The sequence below is a fragment of the Nelusetta ayraudi genome, unplaced genomic scaffold (assembly GCF_046127955.1).
Source record: "Nelusetta ayraudi isolate G7.1 ecotype Tasmania unplaced genomic scaffold, CSIRO-AGI_Nayr_v1 ptg000011l, whole genome shotgun sequence".
In the NCBI taxonomy this organism is placed as follows: domain Eukaryota; kingdom Metazoa; phylum Chordata; class Actinopteri; order Tetraodontiformes; family Monacanthidae; genus Nelusetta; species Nelusetta ayraudi.
This window is the reverse complement of record NW_027466061.1, coordinates 27,157,573-27,167,500: the sequence shown is the minus strand read 5'-3', so window position 1 is coordinate 27,167,500 and position 9,928 is coordinate 27,157,573. Positions and strand designations below refer to the sequence as shown.

General features: G+C 46.0%; 1 protein-coding gene across 1 annotated transcript in view; it reads right to left on the bottom strand.

Annotated features, from left to right (window-relative positions):
- Positions 1-8,168, bottom strand: part of lrrc24 (leucine rich repeat containing 24) — a 20,211-nt gene extending 12,043 nt beyond the window's left edge. The window contains exon 1 of the mRNA XM_076022295.1: positions 7,483-8,168. The gene's annotated coding sequence lies outside the window, so the exon portion shown is untranslated. The remainder of the gene's footprint in view (positions 1-7,482) is intronic.
- Positions 8,169-9,928: the final 1,760 nt, after the last annotated feature.

Genomic DNA, 9,928 nt, shown 5'->3' with positions numbered 1-9,928 from the left:
ATCACTCTGCTGCCCGTCCCACTGGAGCACTTAGTCTAAAACCCTCACCCCACCCGCTCCCCACCTATGCTTCCAAACTCTATAAATCTTCACATCTTCACATGATGGCAGGTCTATGTGGCCGTGCCGACGCCGTCACTGGTATTGGGAGGCGGCCGAGGGGGAAAAGCTCAGAGGTTATAAACAAAGGTTGGTATATAAACAGTGCAGAGCCCTCAAGGCTGCAAAGGCAGAGGGGGGGAAAAAATGGGATTTAAGTCCGAGACAAAAACAAAACCGGTTCTTAATGGGCCCTCGGTGGCAACACGCAGCTAGACTGAGCAGGATCAGTGTTCGAAAAAAAGAAGAAGAAGCAAACATATGGTCTGCTAATCCTTCCCAAGCAACATCAGTTTGATTTGTGATTAATGGCTGAGGAGTAGAGGCACACTGAGTGCGTGATCAATATGCGTCCCCCCCCGCCAGATTTGCTCCTATTCAAGATGGTTGATCGTAACAACTCGTTGTCGACGCCCTCCTCCTTCTTCTTCATCTTCAGATGAGCAATGTATCATTCCTTTTCGAAACACTGTAATTAAGCTCCTTTTGTGCGTGACTAAGCAAAAAGCCGCAATGTTTTTTTTAAACAACAGCGCAAATGTGGCGCCACAAAGCGACCTAAATATCGGGTACAGACAATCTCTTTTGAAGATAAACTGGATGCATATGAATACGAGCAGATGGTGCAACTTTTTAACAAGGCACCTTTGAACTGCCGCCGCTTTATTTGATCTGTTTACTTATTTATTGTTTTTTTGCTAGATGGCTGAAGCGCAATCGTGGCAGCGGCCTTGCTGCGCCACGTCCTCTCGCGCCATCAGTCAAACAATTCCGGCAGCCAATCGCACTTGAAGCCCTCGGGGGACGTTATTCGCCGTCATCTCTGCCATGAAGTGGAACCCTGTCACTTATTTATAAGCCGTCATTAGGGGGCCGCTCTCGGGTCGCCCAGGTTATAAATATTCCCCCTTGTCTACATGGCATTATCGTCCCCGTGAAGGGCTGCGGATGATGTGGAACTAAAGCCGTGTATTAACTTGCAGCAAGGCGGCCGTTAATATCTTGTTAACATTTATGATGCCAGCTGAAGAGATTTGAAGGAGGCTGGACAAAAAATAAAAGGCAAGCCAGCCTGTGTCATTGTTATTTACTTTTCCCCCAGAATTTATAATAAGATTAGTTAGACAAAGTAAGTACAACTGAGGGTAGAATTTTATATACATATATATGTATATATATACATGTATATATATATATATATATATACACATATATATATATATATATATATGTATATATATATATATATATATATATATATATATATATATATATATATATATATATATATGTATATACACACACACATATATATATATATGTATATATATATATATATATATATATATGTGTGTATATACATATATATATGCCCGTATGTATGTATGTATATGTGTATGTGTGTGTGTATATATATATATGTGTATATATATATATATATGTATTATATATATATATATATATGTATATATATATATATATATATATATATATATATTTGGAGAAGACATAATTATTTTTGCATGAATATAAGCAGCAGTTGCACCCTTTATCGTCGTCTGAGATTAAAAGAAAACAGAAATGTTGATTTAAATCACTTTTGCATTCAAACTGCATTGCAGGCTGATGAGAGGAGCAAGGAGAGTGTTCGGCTGTGACAACAAACAGAACAGCGCGGGGACGGTCAGCTAGTCAGTGATGCAGAGCAGGTGTCTGCGTGCAAGGCAGCAGCAGGCTGAACCGACAGCCGTGCAAAACACCCGGCGTGCACGGCGGTCAGCCCCTGTTAGCTCTTGCCGTTGCTGCAGAAGTTTCGACTCGTCTCCAGCAATTTATGCCCGCTAATCCTGATTCCTGTAAACATTTCGCACCACCGATGGTACACATAGCGGCAACTATATTTAGCAGTATAGGTTCTACGAGATGTGAGAAAATGTATGTAAACAGTGACATCGCAATGTCTTGCATCTTTTTTTCTTTCTTTTTTTTAATCCACCATTTGCACAGGTAAACAGCAGAAAGGCTAATTCCTGGCCAGAACATCACTCCGGAGCGCTGCATCTTAAAAAAGAAAAAAAAAAAAAAAAGGGGGGGGGGGGAAAGCCTGCTGCTGGTTCTGAAGGTTCGACAAGGCTTCATCGAACAAATTGAGTCACCCAAAGTCAAAGTGTGTGAAGGAGAGCTATTGCAGGTCCTTCCCTCCTGCAGCTGGTAGACTTAGGCTATGAGACGCAGCAAATAGTAAACGGCTTTGTTTTTAATTCTATTACTTTTTATTCTTATCATTTATTCCTTTCATATTGATGATCTTTGCTGCAGTGTGACATGCAATTTCCCCATGTGGGAGTGACAAAGGTTTATTGTATTCTATTCGCTGTCCAGGTGTGAGTCTGGATTTTTTAAATTTGAAGACCTGCCAATGTTCCACACCGATGCACCAGCGCTCCTTTAGTAAGCGCTATAGCTACATACACACACACACACACACACACACACACACACGCACACGCACCGGCCACTTTATTAGGTGCGAAGCTCAACTGCTTGTAAACACAAATGGTGTTAGGCAGGGGAAATGAAGTGACTTTGAAAGAGGCTGTCGGTGCCAGACAGGTGCTGGTATGAGGATGCCTTGTTGATGTCAGGGATCAGAGGTCCGAATATGCAGTCTGGCTGGAGATCACAGAAAGGCAACTGGAGCTGGAATAAACAGTTAAGGTCTGTACGAAATCATCTATGAACACACAAACAGCTCCAAGCCTGGAGCAGAGTAGAGAAAAAAAAAAAAAAACCCTCACCACTCGCAACTTTATTAGGTACCCACTGTCACAAACTGAATAAAGTGGTTAGCGAGTGTGGAGCTTTATGGGCTAAAAGTGCAACAAACCTTTCTACACACGATGCTGGAGGCTGTGTGAAATCACAGCTCGATATGCTGACTGAGTGCTGCTGCTTTTGATTGTCCCTTTCTACTTCTCAATAAAATACATTCACTGTGCAACCGCAGAATGCCCATAAAGCGGACTCCTCCTGCGCACATCCTACTTACTTCTCATCAAGTGTAAGTGGTGGTGATGTATGTTCTCAAGGTGCACATGCACATCTGGCTGCTCTCTATGAGACGCTTCAGGCGGTGAGGAATCATCTGAGTCTGATCATTTTTTCCCCTGCAGTTGACAATAAAACGCAATAGGTTTACAAGCACATAGACGGCGGAGGAACACGATTTCTTTTTTCCTATCGCGAGCCACTGCATGAGAGCCTGCGTGGCTGCGAGGAACGGTTGACACGAGAGGAGTCGGGTTGAAAACAAAAAAAAAAAGCCTGTGGGCGGATCGTCTCCGTGAGACGGAGATATGAGAGTGGGAGCTGTGGCCAGAGGAAGGGAAAAGCAAAAGACTCTTCTTGTAGTGTCCCTTTAATATGACGGATGCGAGCGGTGGTGGCAGTGTGCGTGCGCGTGCGGCTCTTGTAAACACGCTGGCATCAGTTTCATGCAGCGCTTGACCTTTACGGAACGCTGCCGTCGCTGCTTCCCGCCTGTAAAGGCTGTGACGCCGTCCGCCCCCGGATACTTATTCCTGTGAATTCTTCTGATTTGGTGCGCCGCGTCGTCCTAAATGTCACTCTCCCCCTTTGTGCACACGCCTCGCTCCCCTCCTGAACTGTTGATTCTCCATCGGCCGAAGCTGGTCGTGGCAAATCACTCTGGTAATTTCACTGACGGCGCCACACTGGGGCGCAGCGTGTGATGTGGATTATACACCTGAAGCTGATTGAGCTGTTGGATTCTATGTTCGGTTCACGTCATTTCCTCCCGCTTCCTGTCTGCGTGCCCATTTTTTTACCACGGCTGTATACTGGATATGGCAATGCACCAATTTCTTCATTGGCCACTCGAGGTACTGCAGCCAAAAATCCCATAGAGACCCAAAAGCATTTTTTTCCCACAGACCACAATACAATACACACACACACACACAAAAAAAAAAACGGCTGCAAAACAGTCGACAGGATGCCTCTGATGTGGAACATGATATCATAACAAATGTTTCTATTATATCAAAGTCAGCTCATGGACTTCCACATGGTGGGGAAGTAACCCAGGAGCCATTTCTCGATGGCTGACTTTTGGAGTGTGCACCAGGTGAGCAACTCTATTGAAATGAACAGGCGCCATATTGCTGTCCAGTATCCGGTTCTTACAGTTGATCCATGGTTTTTACACGTCGGACTGTTGGGAGGCAAAAACAATCCGAGTCAATGTCTGCTGAGTTTCGTTTCAAATGTAGGCAGCTGTATCAGATCAGACCGCATGGGGAGATGGATGAAGTGAGTCACTTCATCCATCTCCCCAGCTGACAGAGAAAAAAAAACTGACCACCCTCCCCCTCACCATTTTAGTATTCCCGCCCTTATTTTAACACAAGTATCCACACCAGTGACTTTGTGTTTGATTTTCACGTTAATTTAAGCAGCCGTTCCCCCCTCATCTCCCTGCTGCAATGTTCCGGATGAGTGGAGCGTAAATATTATTCTGTTTTGTGACAGCTGGGTTTGAAAAGTGTATCACTCAAGTGACAGTAACAGAAAACGAAATGTGCGTGTCTGTGTGTGTGTGTGTGTGTGTGTGTGTGTGTCCCTGAAAATGAATTGAATGCTTTGCCGTGCTTCGGTAACGACGGTTATCGTCCTCTCTGTAGCTGCGTTTAGCTGCCTCTAGTTTTGCGACGTTTTCCGCCGGGGGCGCAATCGACGATGCTTCTTGTTCTCATGGAGGTGGCAGCAGCCGCTGTGAAGCCCTGATGGATGTCAGATGCATGTCAAATTACTTTCCGACGTGACGGCGCCGCTGCCGCCACCACTGCGGCTGCATCTCTGAAGCCCCCAAAACATAAAAAGGAATAATGTAAAAAAAAAAAAAAAAAAGAAGAAAAAGTAATCTGGTCCCCTCCCCCCTCATGCCGGCTCATGAATTTCTTATTTGGGCTGATCTTTGCTACCAGGCTCTTATCGCTCTCGGGTCAGGCCTGAATTGGGAGCTGGGGAGGGGGGGGTACGGGGGGGAGGGGTTGGTGCTACACAATGACAGCGGAGAGAGATTTCACTCATCACTGTTGGGCAGACAGTAGCCGATGAAAAATTCAACGCTTCTGCGGGCATAAGCAGTCAACTTGTCCGTACGAGTCCGTCAGTCGGCAGACTGATAACCCGGCTGCTCGCAGTTAAAACAAGCAAGGTCCTATCCGATGTTTGGCACCGCCGTGCCGCTGGTGCAGAATAGCAATTAAGCAGGCAGACTAAAGGTCCCCATATCCTGCGCAGCCTCACATCTCTAACCTGGCTACAGTTGAGCAGCCTCACATGGTTAATATGGCAAAAAAAAAAACTAAGAAAGAAAATCACTATGTCAAACAACACATGCATATTTAGCCCTCTGTTTACAGCCTCCTGCAAAACACTGTGCTTTCAATTCCTGCCAAAACAGACGCTTAGTCATATTTTTTGAGAAGACTGTTGGTGTATTTCTGCCATGAACTGGGTTCCATGAAGTGCTGCCAAATGCTCTCCCACTCTTCCCGCTTTCACATCTTTATTGTTCATCCCAGTGGAGCTGCCTCACAAGATTAATTATCCCCCAAGCCCTGCCTGGGTACACACACACACAAAAAAAGCACATTTAGCCCTCTGTTTGCAGCCTCTTGTCTCGAACTCTTCTCTTGTCTGTCAGCCCTTCCACGTTTGTAAGGGGAGAACATGGTCTCAGAGGGTGGAGTCAACACCTGGCAGGGGGCGTGGTCACCAACCATGGGAGCGATCTTGTTGAGGCTTCAAGTATGTTTTGCTATTCAGGACACCAGCCCCTTGTGACGTCATCCTTATTAATTCTGTGAAGTTCCCTGTCACAGAAACGGGGAACAGCAGCACAGCTATGGATAATTGCATTGCATTTGCATTTACATTGTTGCCGCAATGGATGTATCACTGTCCTTCATGACATCACAAAGAGACAATTTCCAGAACTCCATTTTAACTTTATAGCGAGGGGAGCAAGTCAAAGAGATAACGGGTGGACTTTTCTCATTCCTGGGAGTTTGCTGACAGGACGAGATACATTTTTATTTGAAATCACTGCTGAAGTGAATTTGTCAGATGAGACCTTTAAAAACTGAGGCATTAAGGGGGGAATCGTCCCTCGGCAGTCAGACAGAGAAAACAGGGCGGACTCACAGAGAGATAATGCAGTGACCTCATCAAAACTTTATCTTCCTGCCATCTCCCACAGCGCCACTGTAATATCCCTGCCAGATTCCTATAGGAGTGTGTGTGCGCTTTGCAGCGATCTTATCACGCTTCAGATTTTTTCCTCTCCTCTTGCCACAGAGCAACTTTAATATTCTCCACACTGAGATAGCTCTGCATTGAAATCTGTGTTTGTTAAACAGTGTAACAGTGTCATTCAGTGTTTGTGTTGCGGCGCTGCAACAGCAGCAGCAGCAGCAACAGCAGCAGCAGAGCGGGAGCCAAACACTCATTTCTCATCATTTGCCTTTGGTTGAATTAAAAGTAAAACTATGTTTTTAATTATTGGTTGCGCAGCGGGAACATTGAAACCATTCAAGTGTAGCAACAACAACAACAACAACAACAACAACAACACTTCTAAGGTGTCTGTTCTGCTCCAGAAAAAAATCATCTCATGTGCAATAAATCTCACACATGTTGTCGATTGCATATATAGTTTTAGGAAAATCACTGTTAAAAATGTTGCTCTAGTTTCAAGCTGTTTAAAAATGAATAAATAATATCAACAATATTATGGTTCCATTTCTCTGGTACAGAAAATAAAACTATTCGGACATGACCACAACTCCTTTGTTCCTTTAATATTCATATTTTGCAGGTACACAGCAGATTGTTGCTGAATTTCGTGCATCTGATCATCCTCTTCACACGAGCACGTTTTCATTATTACGTCCTTTTCCTTCTATCTTCAATTTACACCGGGCTCGAAAAATCCGCACGTAAACCTTCAATCTTTTGTTCCACTCTCGGACAATAATCTCGCACCGTCACACACGCGCCATAGCGCGCGCGCACACACGCACGCAGAAAGAGAGACAGAGAGAGAGGGGGACAGAGACAGAGAAAGAAACAATAGCCTAGCTTCTTGTTTTTTTCTTTAATATAACGAATGAAATCACGGCGGTGTGAGCACCCATCCTGAAATTACACCGTCCCGACACACAACCAGCTCCTTGTCACTGTACAAAACGCGCGCGCGACACACACACACACACACACACACACACACACACACACACACACACACACACACACACACACACACACAGTTTCCCTTTACAACACATCGCAACCTACCGACTGGAAACGTGGATGGATCCCGGATTTTTGCAACAGTCTTCTCACACTTGCGGATGACGGATGGAGAGAGGGCGGCGTGGAGGGGGGGAAAAAAATCAGCAAAAGAAGAGCAGAATTCCACTTTTCAAAAAGACAAAACACCAGGAATCAGTATCGGGGGAACCGATGCATCCTTTCCAACCTGCCGCCGTTCCGGACTTCGCAGCGCTCGGTGCTGCGAGTCCTTCCCCGCCGGCTGTGATGTGCTCTCCTCCCGCCGAGAGCCGGAGGAAAAGTGCTCGCATCTGCCCGAGCCGGACGTCAGAGCTCTGATGGAGGGTTGGACTTACTTCCCCTTCCTCCTCCTCCTCTTCCTCCTCCTCCTCTTCCTCTATCCTCCTCCCCTCCTTCTCTTCTTCCTCTTTGTGATGAAGATGTTACGCGGCTTTGATACGTCCCCTCTGCCTGTCTTTTCCCTCAACGCGGATGCTGCCTTCCAACAGTGCCCCTCTCCAAATTATCCCTGCTTGAACCGGATCCCTCCTTCTCCGTCTCTCCCCTCCTCTCAGACCGCGGCGGGGAGGGTCTTTATCCCGCCTCGGTCACTTTCACAGCACAACACGCCGTTTTCTTATCTCTACTGGGAGCCGGAGGCGTAATTTCCGCTTTCTGAAACGAGAAGCGAATCGCACTCGGACAAAGCAGAGGTTTCAGCACCGCGGACAGCGGCGCTCGGCGTCGCATTGAGGACGGCGGTGAAATTGGACCCCGTCGCAGCTCCAGCCAACAGGGGGCACTGCAGTTAAAAGCCTGCAAAAGTGCACTGCGCTGGGCTGTAGAACTAAATGATAACCCCACAATTAGCTACAATTAACCCAGTTAATAATGGTGATTGAGTCTGGACTCTCAGTGGGACTCTTTGCCATCATTAGTTTTTCTATTAGCCTCATTAAAATTTATCTAATTCATGTCAGCATAAGATGATGGTATGTATAGTTAACACAGTTTTCTTTAATCAGGATAAAAGCTAATTCATATTCGGGGTGATGGCTATTTTCAGCTAACTGATTTTACCTCATCACATTCCAGAGAAAAATGTTTTGTTTCGGATAATAGCTACATGCGGCCAGCACAAGTTCCCTAATCAAGCGAATTAATTTCATCATTTAGAATGTCTGAAATTTAAGTTAGCCTCTTTGAAGCTATTAAAATGTACTGTACTACATTTTTTTTTAAATTGTTTTTTTCTTTGGCTAATATGTTCCCACATAAACATTCCTACATCTATCTATCTATCTATCTATCTATCTATCTATCTATCTATCTACCTACCTTTATAAAAAAAAAATTAGGCTAATCCATTTATTTGTTTAAGTTAATGGCATTTTATTTAGGCATCATGTCTTGTGAAGATACAATCTGATGGTCTACCTGCTGGGCATTGCTGCCTGACGCACCTCCACCATTACCTTTGTGCTGGTGTACTTCTGTGCCCCTCTAAACACCTTTGTAGGCCTGAATGGATCATCAGCTGGGGACCACCAGTCATGGATGTTTCGCTGCTTTGACCCCAGTACATCTCATGGTGGCGGAGCAAAGGCAGGGATCTCTCCCTGCCGCCCCCTGCTGATGCCCCAGGATATAATTTGGCCCTCTGCTCAACTCTTGTGCTTCCTTCTTAGCCACAGCAAGAAGCTGCTCTTCTCTGCCTCCTGCACCAGTTCTTTGGCAGCTTTCCGACACACTGCTCCTGTGCATCTCATATCTCGGAGCAGGCAAACAGTGGAGGACCCAACAAAGCCCCTACATCCACTTCAACAGGGCATGTGATGACTTTCCAGCCAGCCGCCCTGCACTCCTCTGGCAGGTCTGCATATTTTGAACTTTATCGTTCCAAATCCTACTGGGACTGCGAGCTCCACCAGTGGGGTGGTCTTGTCGGAGTGATGTTTCTACCATCTCCCTGGGGAATCAGAGCTTTCACCCCAGGTTGACCCTCCTGGTCCACTCCCTGCTAGTTGAGATGAGTCTTGCATTTCCTCTGTGGCGAGGTGGGTTGGTCTTCTCCCCAGTCCTTGCAAACAAGATGGCAAGTCTCGCTGGAGCGAGAGGTGACTCTTCCACCTCTGTCAGCTTCCTCAGCACCAGATCACTGTGGCGACCTTGGGGCAACGCTATCTTGCAGTCCAACAGGATATGCTGGAGGCTTGCATTGATAGCACTGCAGAGGGGATAGGTCTCTTCAGTACCGAACCATTGGTGGAGGTTTCGAGGACAAGGTAGGGTGTGATAGGTGGATCTGATTTGGCATTCTGAGCCTGGTGTGTGGGATCTCCCACAACTCAAACCATGACATGGGCCTTACCTGTGACACCTTCCCATGATATCCAGCTTCCTTGCCGGCTCTGAGACACCGCTTTGTTGTTATGGTGCTCCTGCTCTGCCCTTGTCACCTCTGCCACCA